The 17,395-nt window shown below is 37.8% G+C and overlaps 1 protein-coding gene across 1 annotated transcript in view; it reads left to right on the top strand.

The window, feature by feature from the left end:
* CWC27 (CWC27 spliceosome associated cyclophilin) overlaps positions 1-17,395 on the top strand; it is a 220,447-nt gene that overhangs the window by 183,460 nt on the left and 19,592 nt on the right. The window lies entirely within an intron of this gene.

Genomic DNA, 17,395 nt, shown 5'->3' with positions numbered 1-17,395 from the left:
TGGGGTTGTGTTCCTGTCTTGCTAGTTGTTTGGCTTAGGGTGTCCAGCACTGTAGCTTGCTGGTCGTTGAGTGAAGCTGGGTCTTGGCGTTGAGATGGAGATCTCTAGGAGATTTTTGCCGTTTGGTATTACGTGGAGCTGGGAGGTCTCTTGTGGACCAGTGTCCTGAAGTTGGCTCTCCCACCTCAGAGGCACAGCCCTGATGCCTGGCTGGAGCACCAAGAGCTTTTCATCCACATGGTTCAGAATAAAAGGGAGAAATAATAGAAAGAAAGAAAGAGAGAGAGAGAGAGAGAGTGGGAGGGAGGGAGGGAGGAATGAAGGAGATAAAAATAAAGTAAAATAAAATAAGTTATTAAAATAAAATAATTATTAAGAAAAAAAAATTTTTAATTAAAAATAAAAAAAGACAGAACCCTAAAATGGTAAAAGCAAAGCTATACAGACAAAATCACACACAGAAGCATACACATACACACTCACAACAAGAGAAAAAGGGAAAAATATATATATCTCTTTGCTCCCAAAGTCCACCTCCTCAATTTGGGCTGATTCGTTGTCTATTCAGGTATTCCACAGATTCAGGGTACATCAAGTTGATTGTGGAGATTTAATCTGCTGCTCCTGAGGCTGCTGGGAGAAATTTCCCTTTCTCTTCTTTGTTCACACAGCTCCCGGGGTTCAGCTGTGGATTTGGCCCCGCCTTTGCTTGTAGGTCACCAGAGGGCGTCTGTTCCCGCTCAGACAGGACGGGGTTAAAGGAGCAGCTGATTTGGGGACTCTGGCTCACTCAGGCCGGGGGCAGGGAGGGGTACAGATGCTGGGCGAGCCTGCGGGGCAGAGGCCGGCGTGACGTTGCACCAGCCTGAGGTGCGCCGTGAGTTCTTCCGGGGAAGTTGTCCCTGGACCATGGGACCCTGGCAGTGGTGGGCTGCACAGGCTCCCGGGAGGGGAGGTGTGGAGAGTGACCTGTGCTCGCACACAGGCCTCTTGGTGGCTGCAGCAGCAGCCTTAGCGTCCCATGCCCGTCTCTGGGGTCCACGCTGATAGCTGCGGCTCACGCCCGTCCCTGGAGCTCCTTTAAGCGGCGCTCTTAATCCCCTCTCCTCGCGCACCAGGAAACAAAAAGGGAAGAACAAGTCTCTTGCCTCTTCGGCAGGTCCAGACTTTTTCCCGGACTCCCTCCCGGCTAGCTGTAGCGCACTAGACCCTTCAGGCTGTGTTCACGCCGCCAACCCCAGTCCTCTCCCTGGGATCCAACCTCCGAAGCCCGAGCCTCAGCTCCCAGCCACCGCCTGCCCTGGAGGGTGAGCAGACGAGCCTCTCGGGCTGGTGAATGCAGGTCGGCACCAATCCTCTGTGCGGGAGTCTCTCCGCTTTGCCCTCCGCACCCGTTGCTGCACTCTCCTCCGTGGCTCCGAACCTTTCCCCCCGCCACCCGCAGTCTCCGCCCATGAAGCGGCTTTCTAGTGTGTGGAAACCTTTCCTCTTTCACAGCTCCCTCCCAGTGATGCAGGTCCTGTCCCTATTGTTTTGTCTCTGTTTTTTCTTTTTTCTTTTGCCGTACCCAGGTACGTAGGGGGTTTCTTGCCTTTTGGAGGTCTGAGGTCTTCTGCCAGCGTTCAGTAGGTGTTCTACAGGAGCTGTTCCACATGTAGATGTATTTCTGATGTATTTGTGGAGAGGAAGGTGATCTCCATGTCTATCTCTTCTGCCATCTTGATGCTCCTCCCCATTATTTCTTTAAATAAGCTTTCTGCCCCTTTAACCTTCTCTTCCCTTCTTGGCCTCCAATGAGACATAGATTGTATTTTTTTAATGGTACACTGCAAATCCCATAGGCTTTCTTCATTTCTTTTCAGTCTTTTATCTTTTGTTACTCTGACTGGATAATTTCAAATGCTCTGTCTTTGAGCTTACTAATTTCTTCCTCTTGGTGTCTAGTCTGTTGTTGAAGCTTTCTACTGAATAATTCAATTTAGTCACCCTATTCTTTGGCTCCAAAACTTCTTATGTTTTGTATCTATTTGTTCAGTTTTTCATTTTATTCTTGTATTATTTTCCTGGTTTTGTTAAATTGTTTATCTGATTTATCTTGCCTCTGTTTAAGCATCTTTAGAACAATTATTTTGAATTATTTATCAGGTAATTCGTGTATCTCCGTTTCTTTGGAGTCAGTTACTAGACATTTACTGTGTTCCTTCGGTAGTGTCATGTTTCCCTGATTCTTCATAGTCCCCATTGGCTTGTGTAGGTTCTGCACATTTGAAGATGCTGTCACCTCTTCCACACTTTGTGGACTGACTTCAGTAAGAAAAGACCTTTACTTTTGTGTGGTGGGAATGCTTACATACACTGTGATACCAGCTCTAGTGGTGCACCACACCTAGTGCAGGAGCATGTGATGGCTCCAGGTTCGGAGGGGAGGGGGCATGACATCTCGTCACCTCAGGCCACTGGGGTCCACAGCACTGACAACTGTTGGGTCCTTGATGAGCACTGTGGGACACCCACAGTGGCTGCAAGGGCTGTTCAGTTTCTCAGCAGCGCCTCCAGCTCCAGCAGCCAGGGACCTGGGCAGGCAGCAGTGGTGGCCAGAGCCAGTAGTATGCACACAGTCAGCTGTGGGGGTGAGCTACAGGTGCCTACTTAGTGCTAGGGGCCAGCAGCAGACACACACAGAGTGGTAGGCACCAGGGCCTGGGCACATTGCAGGCACACTGCAACTGCAGGGGTCCTGGCTGTCATTGTGTACTACCATAGCCATAGGGTCTTACCACAGGCCATGGCAGCAGAGGCTGGAATTAAGAGTTGGGCTGGGGGTGTACAGGCACACAGTTGGAGGGGTAGCTGCAGGTGAGCCCTGTAGTGTGGGCCAATAACAGGAGATAAGGCTAAATCTGGGCCCCTAAGCTGCTGCAAGGGTCCTGGGTTTCAACACACACTCCTCTGGCTGCAGGGTCTTACCATGAGCACACAGCAGTAGATACAAGTGATGGGTATTGGGTTGGGGCTTGCAAGTGCACAGCTAGAGGGGCTAGCAGCAGGTGCAGACCAATGATGAGTAGGGTCATTTCCCAGCCCACAAGTAGCTATGAGGGTCTTGGCTGGTGGCATGCACTTCTGTGGCAGAATTTTTATTTATTTGGATTTATCAAACTTTTTCTTTATGGGTTTTTTTTTTAAATATCTCATTTAAGAAGGCCTTTACTATCGCCAGGGTAGTAAGGATATCATCTATATTCAAAGTTATAAGGATATCAACTCTATTTTCTTCTAATAATTTTAAAGAAAATTGTATGATTTTCTTAATTAAAGTCTTACACATTTTCATTAGGTTTATTCTCAGGCACTCTATATTTTTGGTGCTGTTCTGAACTACTCTTTGTAATATATTTTGTAGTTGGTGATTTCTGGGATCTAAGAAAGCTACTGATTTTTAAAAAATCTTGTCTATGGCCATTTTTAAAATTCCCTTATTAATTCTAATGTTTTTTTCAGGTAATCATCTGCATTTATCCTTTTGTCCTTACCTTCTGTTCCAGTGAATGTTTATATCTCCTCTATACTGTTGATCCCTTACCTTTTCTCTCCATAGGGATCTTGCTTCATCAGTTATCCCCTCTTTCTCCTGTATCTTTCTCCCTTACGTTGACTTCTCCCCATTATCATTTAAACATGCTGAAATCTCTCTCCAATCAAAAAACAAGAACCAAACCTCTTCCTCTTATCTTTCTCGTTGGTCGTCTCTATGGTGTTGTCTTCCCTCGCCTTCCCCACTGACTTACACACATCCTTTCACTGCACTGCTACCGTTCTGACAATATTCTCACCAGTGTTTGAACACTATTTTCATTTAAATCCAGAGGATGCTTCTCAGGCCAGAGACACAGTTCAGTTTAGAAATCATATTAATTAATCACTTCTTCCTCCTCAGAATATTCTCTTCCTTGCCTTCTACAATGCCAGCCTGACCTGATTTTCCCCCCATCGATCTAACCACGTTTTCCCAGGACCCATCATTGAAAATTCTTCTTCTCCCGCTCCTTTAATGTTAGAGTTCATCTCCTCTTCTCAAACCTCACACTTCTTCCTTAGGTGACCTCATCACTCCACCATCACTGAGTGATCTTATCCATTTTTAGTTACCTATACAGTTATCTATACATGGAAGCAGTTCTCTTTCAAATCTGGATCCCCAACATAGATTTTGTTGCTAAACCATACAGCCAAGTACAGGAATAGCTTGGAAATACTGTGGGTTTAGTTCCAGACCACTGCAATACAGCAAACGTCGTGGTAAAGTGAGTCAAACGAATTTTTTGGTTTCCCAGTGCATATAAAAGTTTCATTTATACTATACTGTAGTCTATTAAATGTGCAATAGCATTATGTTTTTAAAAAAACAATGTGCACACCTTAATTTTAAAATAATGCTGTTGGAAAAATGGTACCAATAGGCTTGCTTGACACAGGGTTGCTACAAACCTTCAATTTATAAAAAATGCAGTATCTGCAAAGCACAATAAAGCAAAGCACAATAAAACAAGATTTGCCTGTATTCAGCTTCTTACTAAGCATCTCTATTTGGATGTCTTCTAGGCACTTTTATGTCTCCTAAACACAGTATGTGCATATCTGACCTTAACCCTAAACTTGTTCTTCCTGCATTCTCTATTTTTAAAAATGAACCACAGTTCACCCAGTTATTCAGTCCAAACACCTGGATATCATCTTTAAGTCCTGTCTCACTTGCCCTCACCTACTACTATCATGAAGCCTTCTGTTTTTGCCCAAATACATCCATTCTTTTCCATCTACACCGCTAATACCTTAGTTCAAGCCCCATTATCTCCTGCCTGGATTACTGCAACAGCTTCCTAACGATCTCCTTGCTTCCAGTCGTGCTCCTTTCTAGTCCATATACCACTGATGAGCCAAATTGACTCTTCCTTTTTTATCGAAGTATAGTTGATTTACAATATTATATTAACTGCAGGTGTACAACATAGTGATTCAATATTTTTATAGATTATACTATTTCAAGTTGCTATAAAATATTGGCTATATTTCCTGTGCTGTACAATATATCCTTATGTCTTATTTATTTTATACATAGTACCTCTTAATCCCCTGCCCCTATCTTGCCACTCCCTCCTTCCCTCTCCCTACTGGTAACCACTAGTTCTCTATATCTCTGAGTCTGTTTCTGTTTTGTTTTAATTTTTAGATTCCACATATAAGTGATAACATACAGTATTTGTCTTTCTCTGTTTCACTTATTTTACCTAGCATAATACCCTCCAAGTCCATCCATGTTGTTGCAAATGGTAAAATTTCCTTCTTTATTATGGCTTAGTATTCCATTGTGTATATACACCACATCTTTATCCATTCTTCTGTTGATGGACTCTTAGGTTACTTCCATATCTTCGCTATTGTAAATAATGCTGCTATGAACATTGGAGTATGTGTATCTTTTCGAATTAGTGTTTTTGCTTTCTTCAGATAAATACTCAGGAATGGAATTGCTGGATAATATGATAGTTCTAATGTTAGTTTTTTGAGGAACCTCCATACTGTTTTCCATAGTGGCTGCACCAGTATACATTACCACCAACAGTGTGCTAGAGTTCCCTTTTCTCCACATTCTATCCAACATTTGTTATTTGTGGTCTTTTTGATGATAGGCATTCTGACAGGTGTGAGGTGCTATCTCACGGCTTTGACTTGCATTTCTCTGATGATTAGCGATGTTAAGCATCTTTTCATGTGCCTGTTGGCCATCTGTATCTTTGGAAAAATGTCTATTTAGGTCTTCTGCCCAATTTTAAATCAAATTGTATGTTTTTTTGATACTGAGTTATATGAGCTGTTTTTATATTTTGGATATTAACCCCTTATCATATCATTTGGAAATATTTTCTCCCATTCAATAGGTTGTCTTTTTGTTTTGTCAGTGGTTTCCTTTACTGTGCAAAAGGATTTAAGTTTTAATTAGGTCCCACTTATTTTTTCTTTTGTTTCCTTTGCCTTAGGAGACAGATTCATAATAATATTGCTATGATTTATGTCAAAGAGTGTTCTACCTATGTTTTCTTAGTAGTTTTATCTTTTCTTAGATAAAGAAACGGTCTTAGATTTAGATTTTTAATCCATTTTGAGTCTATTTCTGTATATAGTTTGAGAATATGTTCTAATTTCATTCTTTTACATGTAGCTATCCAGTTTTCCCAGCATCATTATTAAAGAGACTTGTCTTTTCCCCACTGTATACTATTGCCTTCTTTGTTGTAGATTAATTGACCATACATGTGTGGGTTTATTTCTGCACTGTCTTTTCTTTCACTGATCTATATATCCGTTTTTGTGCCAGTACCATACTGTTTTGATTACTGTAGCTTTGTAGTATAAAGTTAGGGCACATGATACCTCCAGCTTTGTTCTTTTTTCTCAAGATTGCTTTGGCCCAAGTTGACTTTTCTAACTTACAAATTAGGTCTTACTAGTCTGTTTAAAACCTCTTCTTGATTCCCCTTGCCTTCAGGATGAAATCTAATGCCTGTAGTCTAGTTTACAAAGCCCTACAAAATCAACCCTCTGCTTTCTTTACCTTCATCTATCATATTGAAGTCATACTGAAGTAACTGTATTTCCACAAATTCGTTATATTCTCTTCTTGGCCTTTGCAAATGCTGTTCCCTTTACCTGGAATGCCTGACTGTTCTTTCTTCAAGATGCTTTTCCTGTCTATGAATTGTCCATTAGTCAACCTTTGTACCTTCCCACCCATAAGTATTTGCTCATACTGTTTTCTTTGCCTGAAGTCCCCCTTTCTTCAGTCCTTACTTGTCACTTAGCAAAATCCTAGCATTTTTTGTAGCTCATTTCTGTAATCCCTTCACAGAGAGCTTTCTCCATTTTTAGAAGTTAGATGCTTATTTAGATATTGTATCATAATTTTTTAATTCTTATATGACATATATTTGTGCCTAGTCTCTCCAAAGAGATTATCATAATAATAATGTCCTATTGTTTCTAAGTACTTTATATGCCTTAAACTCAATGATCAGCACAATAACTCAATGGGGTAGGTATTAATATACTCATTTTACAGATGAGGGAACTGAGGCACAGGTAAGTTAAATAATCTGTCTACTTTTTCATTGCTGTGGTACCTCATCTAGTGCCTGGCATACAGTAGGGACCCAAGAAATATTTGTTGATTTTATGTTCAGCAAGATCTCTCCTGAGGAAGAGTGTTTGCATACCTACCACAGTGTTATCATTGGGTAGCTGGAGATGGGGGTTGGGAATAGTAGGCACAGAAGACCATGGGGAGAAGATATAATTAACTTCTTTAAATGTCTTTCAGTGGTCTTACTCGTTACAGTGACCAATCAGAAGTGATTTTTAATCTACCCTGTGTTTATTTGCCCTCCATATTTCCTTTTTGGGGAAATGTCTAAGTTTTTTGCTAATTTTTAATTGGGTTTTTTTTCTTACTGTTGAGTTTTGAGAGTTTTCTGTATAATCTAGATCTAAGTCTTTTATTGGATATGTGATTTACAAATATTTTCTCCCCTGCTATAGTGCTTTTTAAAGTTTTATTATTTTTTACTTTTTATTTTATTTACATATTTATTTTTTATTTTATTAACACCATTTTTCACCTAGTAAAAAATTTTAATATTAATAAAGTCCAGTTTGTTGATTCATTTTGCCTTTCCATATAAATTTTAGAATTATTTTGTCTCTATCAACAAAAAATTACTGATTGGATTTTTATTTGAATTTCATAAGTTTATTGATCAGTCTGTGAAGTCTTGACATCTTTACTATGTTGAGTTTTCCAATTCATGAACACATAGGTCTCCCCATTTATTTAGGTCTCCTTTGATTTTTTTCATCAACATTTTGTATTTTTCAGCATACATTTTCTGTACATGTTTTGTTGGATTTATGTCTAAATATTTCTCCCTTTTTTGGAGCTATTGTAAATGTTGTGGGGTTTGGGGGTTTTGGGGGGGGTGTGTTTTTTGCTTCGTCATTGTTCATCAAAGAAATATGATATATTTTTATGTTAAAATGTTTGCCTCATATCCTGCAACCTTGATAAATGCAGTTTTCAATTCTAGGAGGTTTGGGGGTTGGGTTTTTTTTTTTTTTTTTCTGGAGGGAAGGCTGTTTTATTTGTAGATTCCTTGGATTTTCTGCATATGCAATCAAGTTGTTAATATAGGCCACTATATTGCTTCCTTTCCAATCTGTAGGCCTTCCTCTTTTCTTTCTTTTTCTTTTTTCTTTTTTTCCCCTATTACACTAGGTAGGACTTCCAGTATGAAGATAACTAGGAGTTGTCAGAGTGGACATTCTTCCCTTGTTCCCAATCTTTGGGGAAAAGTATTCAGTTAAGTATAATGTTAATATGGGCTTTTTGTAGATGCCTCTTATCATGTTGAGGAAGTTCCCTTCAACTTCTAGTTTGCTGAGAGGTTTGTAATGTGAATGGTATTGAATTTTGTCAAATACTTTTCTGCATTAATTGATATGATCATGTGGTTTTTCTTCTTTGACTGTGAATAGGGTAGATTACACTCATTGATTTTCAAATCTTGAACTAGACTTGCATTCACATATTAAACCCCATTTGGTCATGGTATATTTTTCTTTTTCTTTTTTGCTGGATTAAACTTGCTAGTATTTCGCTGAGGATATCTGTGTTTATGTTCATGAGAGATACTGGTCTATAGTTTTCTTGTGCTGTTTTTGTCTGGTAAGGATATCAAAATAATGCTTGCCTCATAAAATGAGTTGGGAAATGTTTCCACGTCTTCTATAATATATTCTGAAAAAAGATTATCTAGAATTGGTGTTATTTTTCCTTTTGAATATTTAGTAGAACTTGCCAGTGAAACCATCTGAACCTCGAGACTTTCTTCAGAAATTTTTTTAATAGACATTATTTTTTAAAGTGGTTTTAGGTTTACAGCTAAGTTGAGCAGAAAGTACAGAGAATTTCCATGTTCCCTCTGTTCACACACACATTCAGCCATCTGAACTATCAAATCCCACACCAGAGTGGGACATTTGGTACAGATGATGAACCTACACTCACACATCATTATGACTCAAAGTTACATTACACTCAAAGTTACATTAGAGTTCACTCTTGGTGTTATATATTCTATGGGTTTGGACAAATATAATGACATGGATTCACCATTTCAGTACTATACAGAATAGTATCACCACCCTAAAAATTATCCATGCTCTGCCTATTCATCCCTCCCTCTGCCCCTATCCCTGGCAACTGCTGGTCTTTTTATTGTGTCCTTAGTTTTACCTTTTCCAGAATGTCATATAGTCAGAATCATACAGTATATAGCTTTTTCAGATTGTCCTCTTTCACTTAGCAGTATGCATTTAAAGTTCCTCCATGTCTTTTCATGGCTTTATAGCTCATTTCTTAGCGTTGAATAATATTCCATTGTCTAAATGTAGCACAGTTTATTTATCCATTCACCTACTGAAGGACATCTTGGTTGCTTCCAAATTTTGGCAATTGTGATTAAAACTACTATAAACATCTGTGTGTAGGTTTTATACAGACATAAGTTTTCGGATAAATACCAAGGAGCATGATTGCTGTATTGTATGGTAAGAGTATGTTTATTTTTGTAAGAAACTGCCAAACTATCTTCCAGAGTGGCTGTACCATTTTTGTATATCCACCAGCAATGATTGGGAGTCCCTGAAGCTCTACCAGCATTTGGTGCTGTGTTTTGGATTTTGGCCATTCTGATAAATGTGGAGTGGTATCTCACTGTTGCTTTAATTTGCAATTCCCTAATGACCTATGATGTTGATCATCTTTTCACATGTTGTTTGCCATCTGTATATCTACTTTGGTGAGGTGTCTGCTAAGGTTTTTTGTTCACTTTTTAATTAGCCTGTTCATTTTCTTATTGTTGAGTTTTAAGGGTTCTTTGTATATTTTGAATAGCAGTGCTCTATCAGTATATCTTCTGCAAATATTTTCTCCTAGTCTGTAGCTTGTCTCTCATTCTCTTGACATTGTGTTTCACAGAGAAGTGTTTTAATTTTAATGAAGTCCAGCTTATTCATTATTTTTTTCATATATCACACCTTTGATGTTGTATCTAAAAAGTCATCACCATATCCAAGGTCATGTAGGTTTTCTCCTGTTATCTCCTAGGTGTTTTATACTTTTGCATTACACATTAGGTCTGTGATCAATTTTGAGATAATTTTTGTGAAACGTGTAAAGTCTGTGTCTAGATTCATATTTTTTGCTTGAGGGGTGTTTATACTTTCATTGGCTTTCTGTTTTGGCATGTCTTCAGAGTTCCTTCAATATGAAATCTCATCATTTCTTTTAAAACCACTTGTTAAGTATATTTTTAGCCAATTGTCAGTTATTCAGATTAATTAGTAAGATAATACAAAATAACTGACAATCAAAGTCACTTATATTTGATTTTAAAGTATATACACCCTTTTTATGCTTTTTTGCTTTTGCTGTTCTATTGGTAGTAGGAGATTAAGGTGGCCCTAGATCCCACCAATTCATTCTTGAAGCAAATATTTACATGTGCTATGTTTCAGGCACCCTGCTATCTTTTATGCTATCTTCCCTTATTCAACCCTCCTAAGAGCCGCACAGGACTCATAGGTTAGGCACCAGCTGTGGTGGATTTATTTCTAACAACTCCATCAGACAATTAGTATTATTTTCATTCTATAAATGAGGAAACTGAGGCTCAAAGAAATTAGATTTGTCCAAGATCACACAGTAATAAATGGTGAAGCTACTGGTCACATTTAAGAGCCCATCCTGCTTCCAGAACACCAGCTCCTACCAACAGTGATTTCAACATGAAGTAATAATCAATAGGATGAAAAGAAAAATTCAACTTTACTTTCAGAGACTTTTGATTCTAAATAATAATATCTGTCTTCTGGAGCTGGTTACAGCATATATCACCCATTCTCATCTTTGGAATACTTTCCACATTCCTTTAAAGAAATATACCATCATGGAGGCTCTCTGTAATCCCACATATTGAATTATCTCCTAATTATACAGTGGGCTATTAAATCATACCACCTGGTCCAAATCCCTCCTCTAACAATGACAGCTGAATGACCTGAGCAAGCAGCCTCTCTTGCAAGCCTCAATTTATTCACCTGTAAAATGGAGATAACAATATCTACCTCAGAGTTATTATTAGGGTTAAATGAGATAACTCATGTAAAGTAATCAACACAGTGCCGGACTCTTAGGAAATGCTAGGGAAATATTAGGTGTAATAGAGGGAGGAGGGTGCATGGTACTGGGGTAGTATTGGTAAAGCTTGACAAATTACTCAGACAGCACAAACTAAATAAACTAAATTGGCAAAATGTTAGCTATACAGTCCTCTCACTGTGTATAACCTCAAAGAAAAAATAATATATAAAAAGGCAAATGTTAATATACTTATGTTATCTGGGACCTAGAAGAAACGTAGATATATTCATTAAATTTGCTAGTAATGCTGCATGATTCTATTTTAAAATCTGTTGAGAAAAGTAGCTAAGTATAGTAAAGCAGGTTCTTTAGCTGAATCCAAATTATAAAATGCTGAGGCAGGCAGAGTTTAGCTAATGCAAATTTAGCATTCATAGAGAAAGAGGAGAGTGGAGAAGATTTCCTTTTCTATGCTGGTTATGGAATATACAGGCACAGATTGTGGACTCTCTCCAGAATCTCTTTTTTTCCCCAACTGACAGCATTTTGGAACAGAGAAAACTGTGTAGGCAAAAGTAGTTTATTTCTATTTTAAAGTAAGTTTAAAGGGACTTCCCCAGTGGGGCAGTGGTTAAGAATCCGCCTGCCAGTGCAGGGGACACAGTTCGAGCCCTGGTCCGGGAAGATCCCACATGCCGCGGAGCAACTAAGCCTGTGCGCCACAACTACTCAGCCTGCACTCTAGAGCCTACAAGCCACAACTACTAAGCCTGTGTGCCACAACTACTGAAGTCCGCGCACCTAGAGCCTGTGCTCTGCAACAAGAGAAGCCACTGCAATGAGAAGCCCAGGCACCTCACCAAAGAGCAGCCCCCACTCGTGGCAACTAGAAGAAGCCCGCACGCAGCGACAAAGACCCAACGCAGCCAAAAATAAAATAAATTTTTTTTAAAAAGTAAGTTTAAGGAGCAAGCAAATGTCCTTGGGATTAGCACAATGTAGTTAAAGTCATTTCACAATGGTAGTTACAGATAGCAACCAAGCCAGTACAAAATGAAAGATTGAAAGTTGCCATCATATACAGGCAATCAAGAAATTCTCAACAGGCATTTTGATACTTTAACCATATCTGAAGTTAAATGATGCTCAAAGCAAGATAGAAAAACCCAATTAGTAGGATTCCAGGCAAAATTTAAGGAAAGATGCATAAATTATACATAGTTTTGCTTGTATTTCTCTAAAGGCAGTTTTAAACAATGTGTCATTCTCTTTCATAGAGTTATTAGATGAAATTAATACTAATTGTCATATTTATTTTTCAAATAATCTAATTTGCATTTATAATACACATATTCAGTATTACAAAACATTGAAAAAGGGGAGAAAAAAATCATTTTAATCTCATATCCCACAGATAATCATCATTGATGCTTTTGTCTAGAGTGAAAAAATTCATCCAGCTTTTTATTATAAGCCTTTCATCAGTGAATAATCCAGTATTAAATATTTTGTAAATCCACTGTTATTTCCTTAGACTAAAGGAATTTAAACTGCTGAGCCAGGTATGCATTTTTTGGTGTTTTTTTAATTGAGGTATAATTTACAGATAAAAAAATATATAGTTCTTATCTGTTCACTTTTATGAGTTTTGATAATTATACACACCCATGTAAACACCACTACCAGAAAGTTCCCTCATGCCCCTTTTCAGCCAGTCCCCTCCCCCAACCACTCTCTGATTTCTGTCAGCTCAGGTATGCCTTTGATGACAGTTTTGCTAGATTGAATTCCAGAAAGTTGAATCGTTTATACCTGTACCAGCAATGTATGAAGTTGCTGATTCTCCATATTCTAGGTATTATGTGAGTGTGTATGTGTTGTAATGTATCCCAGAAAACAGATATAGTAATCTTTGCCAGTTTGTACTTTGCATTATTTTGTATTTCTTTGTTTACTGGTAAAGTGAACTTTTTTTTTTTTTTTTGTGGTATGCGGGCCTCTCACTGTTGTGGCCTCTCCCGTTGCGGAGCACAGGCTCCGGACGCGCAGGCTCAGTGGCCATGGCTCACGGGCCCAGCCGCTCCACGGCATGTGGGATCTTCCCGGACCAGGGCACGAACCCGTGTCCCCTGCATCGGCAGGTGGACTCTAACCACTGTGCCACCAGGGAAGCACTAAAGTGAACTTTTAAAATATGTTAACTAGCCATTTGTATTTCATTATTGTTTTGGTGATGGTTAATTGTATAGTCTAATATGATTATATATTTCTTGTTGATTTACAAAAGCTCCTAAATATTAAGGATGTTATTTTTTGTTTTAAATATTTTTACCAGTTTGTCATTGCCTTACAATTTGTTTATGGAGGTTGTTGTTTTGCTTTGATTTTAACAGACTTTTAAATTTAAATTTGCATTGCCAAACCTGCCAATCTTTTTCTCCATGTTTTCTGCCCAGTGTCATCTTTTGGCCTTCATAATCCCAGGATTATATAAATACCTAGTTATATCTTTCTCTAGTATTTTATAGTTTTAATTTTACATCTTTAATCCATATGGAATTAATATATTAGGTTAATGTTGTAACTTTTTTTCTAAATTACTAATCACCACATTTGAATAGTCCTATGTTTTCCCCATTGACATTAAACATGTCCTTTATGATGGAATAAGATCTTATGTATATTTTGGGGTCAATTTCATTATATTACTTGGATTTTTCTGTCTATTCCTGTGTCAGTACCTCACTACTAAATTTCTATAGCAATATCATACTATTTGGTAAGCAAGTTGGACCTTTATTGTTCAACATTTGTATTTTTACTTTAAAAGCTTAAGCAACTGGTTAATGTGCTACATTCTTATTTTCTTTTAGTTAACCACACCTGGAAAAAGCTTAGACAATTGACCATGGAATCAATAAAAAGCCCTCATTATTTTACAGGTGGCTGCTCCCTGAATTGTGGCCCTAGTGCCAAGAAGGAAGTAATCAATCCTAGGTAAACCCCCTTCCTTCAAAGTAATGGAAAAGATTGCATGTGGAAAATAAGTAGCATGAGGAATAAAAAAGAACAAAATCTAGGATATTTGATTGCCATTTTCTGTTATAGATATATAAAAGTTTTTATGAGAAGTTTGATCAGAATTTTTCCATCTCCTTGGTTCTGAGCAAAAGTGCAAAGGATCAACAAAGTCATAGAGTAGACAACATCTCACTTTTATTTTACATGATGTGAATTCCCAGGACATCTAGGATGACCACGTATAAATGCAAGTCATAAAACCCTCTTCCAGAGACATTCATTAATAATCTTTCTACCACCTGCTATTTTGGATTATTAATATCCTTTCTCTTCTCTGGCAGTAGTGGAGATAATCAAGTTACATATAATAATCTGTTCTTTGTGTGCAGATAATTCACTCGACCATGATAAATAAAATGTTGGGCTTGCGCTGTCTTTCTAAGTAGAAATAAGCCATAGTAAGAAGGTAACTTTTACCGAACATATACAAAGCACCTTTTTTAAAACCTATCAGCTTGATACTGTTCTTAGGCCCAAATAATATGGGAAGAATCTGAGGCGCAGAAAGGTTACATAACTTTGGTCAAGATCTCATAGCTAGGAAGTGGTAGATTTCAGAAACAGCCAATCATACTTGGCCCAATAGTTTGATTCTATTTGTTTTCAAAAACATTATGTCTTGTTTGTGATTTTGTATTTCAACAGTGCATTTTCTCATATTTTCTAGTGAAGCAATGTTGTTTCAAACTGTAGTAACAAGGCCAAACAAGTGACTTCAGGACTTTATTAATTCTTGATGAAAAACTGTCTGGCTGCCTTTAAATCATGGAAGATGTTAAGTTCTTGGCCTTAATATTATAATCCCTGTATTATTTGAAGAATTAGAATTCAGAAAGTTATTAAAAAGCTTGTTTAACTTGAATAAGAAGTGACTGCCAGATTTACCTGTAACTTTTCATAGGAATATAAATAGAGTGGTTGAGTATGGAATCTGGAGTCAGGCCTGAATTTTAATGCCAGCTTGGAAGTTTACTGGCTGTGTGATCTTAGGCAAATTATATTAATATACCCTTTCTTGGGCTTCCCTGGTGGCACAGTGGTTGAGAGTCCGCCTGCCTGCTCCGCAACGGGAGAGGCCACAGCGGTGAGAGGCCCGGTTGCCGAAAAAAAAAAAAAAAAAAAATTATATATATATATATATATCTCCTTTCTTACCCTGTTCCTTAAAGTGTAAATTGGGTATCATAATAGTACCTTCCTAATAGGTTTATTTGTGGATTAAATGAAATACTGGTTTTAAAGGATTTAGCATGGTATCTGGAACAATTAATGCTCCAGAAAATGTTTTGTTCTCATTCAGTGTTATCACTGATATCTTTAAGAATTAATTTCTCTATATTTGACTAGTCAGTAGATCAAGATGATGATTGGAATTTATACCATTTCTCTAATGTTTGACAGTTTTTATGACCTTTTCCTAATTAACCCATAAGTTACAGTGGTTAACTAGTTTCTATCATAATTCTTAACATTCTGAGATAAAATTGAGATCTGATATTTTTATGGTGAACAGTAATGCCTCATTAATGAACTGTTGGTTTTTTCCCTGAGGCCAGTACTAAAAAGAAATTGGGGGAGGGGGTATCAATAATAAATACAACTTAAATAAGAAGCAGAAGAATATCATCATTAATTGTAATGATATTTGGAGATCATACAATTATAATAAGAGATCATACAATTATAATAAGCTCAGTGTAATGTGAATGTTTTCCTTCCATTCCTCCCTGTTAGCCAAGTTCTAAGGTGGTAATAAAATGAAGGAAGAAGGAATATGATTATAGACCAGGTTTCCTACTTAGTGTTCATTTTATACAGGACTATAAATAATGCTGCAGAAGACCAGCATGGTTCTTTATAAATAGGTCTTTGTCAGAGTTGCTGAGCCTAAAAAGGTGATTATTTAAATTCTAAACCCCCTGTCCAATCCCTGAAGTCACCTCTTTTTCTGCCTTTTTCTTCTGGATGAAGAAGACTAAGACTCTTCTGTATTGACTCTGCTTTCATACTGTTTGCCTTGAAATAAGTTTCTATCACATTAGAGAAGTTTGCTTTGTTCATGGATTTGTCTTGAGACAGGCAGATAGCCATGCACCCCAGCTGCTTACCAGGCCTTTTGGATTGGGAACTCCATCTTCCCTATGTTGTTTTATTAGTTCACTGGCCATAGATTAAAAGTTATTGGCTGAGCAGTTGGTTAAATCTCAGGGCAGGTGTAAGAAAGAATGCATGTTACAGATTTATTCTGGAAAGCCTCTTAAATCTTTCCACCTGTGTCCTGCTGAGTGTGAAGCATATTAGGCCAGAAAGCCGAGAAACTCCATTCCCATGTTGCTGAATATATTTTTAAAATGACATCTTTCACATTTGTTTCAACAATATGCAATATTTACTAATGACACTCTATAATATTGTGGAATTTCTCTTTTTAACTAAAGGAAACAAAATACATTTTTTTATTTGGCTTTGAAAATCTAAAAACATTGGCTTTTCAAAATCCCAAACTGAAGGAGCAATATTAATAGTCATTCAAAATTCAGAACAAAGGAAGTTTTCCCATATGAACAATGAACAGTAAAAGAAAATCCACTGGTTTTCATCTTTGTTTTCTTTTTCCAAAGGCCAGTGTCTGTTTTCCTCTTTGCTTAGTTTACCTAATGCTCTATTTTCCTATATTTTGCTTTGTCCTATTTTTCTTCCTATGTCAATTTGTAAAACTGAGTTTTGGACATTTCTGTCTGCATTTTTCTATGCTTCTTTTAGTTACTGTTTCTGTGTCCCATTTTGAGTCTTCTTACAATTTTTTCCTCCTTGATTTCTTGCTCTTTAGTCTCTTCTGTTTCTCAGTCATCTGTCCTGTGCCACCCTGCTCTCCTGGACATAAAAAATGCCAGTGACCTCATTTTCCTGGACTTTTTTTTTTTGGCCACACCACTTGGCATGTGGGATCTTACTTCCCCGACAAGGGATCAAACTTGTGCCCACCGCGTTGGAAGCGTGGAATCTTAACCACTGGACCACCAGGGAAGTCTCTCCTGGAATTTTTTTTTTTTTTTTTTT

This window comes from Neophocaena asiaeorientalis, unplaced genomic scaffold, assembly GCF_003031525.2.
Source record: "Neophocaena asiaeorientalis asiaeorientalis breed wild unplaced genomic scaffold, Neophocaena_asiaeorientalis_V1.1 scaffold399, whole genome shotgun sequence".
NCBI lineage: Eukaryota > Metazoa > Chordata > Mammalia > Artiodactyla > Phocoenidae > Neophocaena > Neophocaena asiaeorientalis.
Note: the sequence above shows the minus strand (reverse complement) of the source record. Positions and strands in the feature narration are given on the sequence as shown.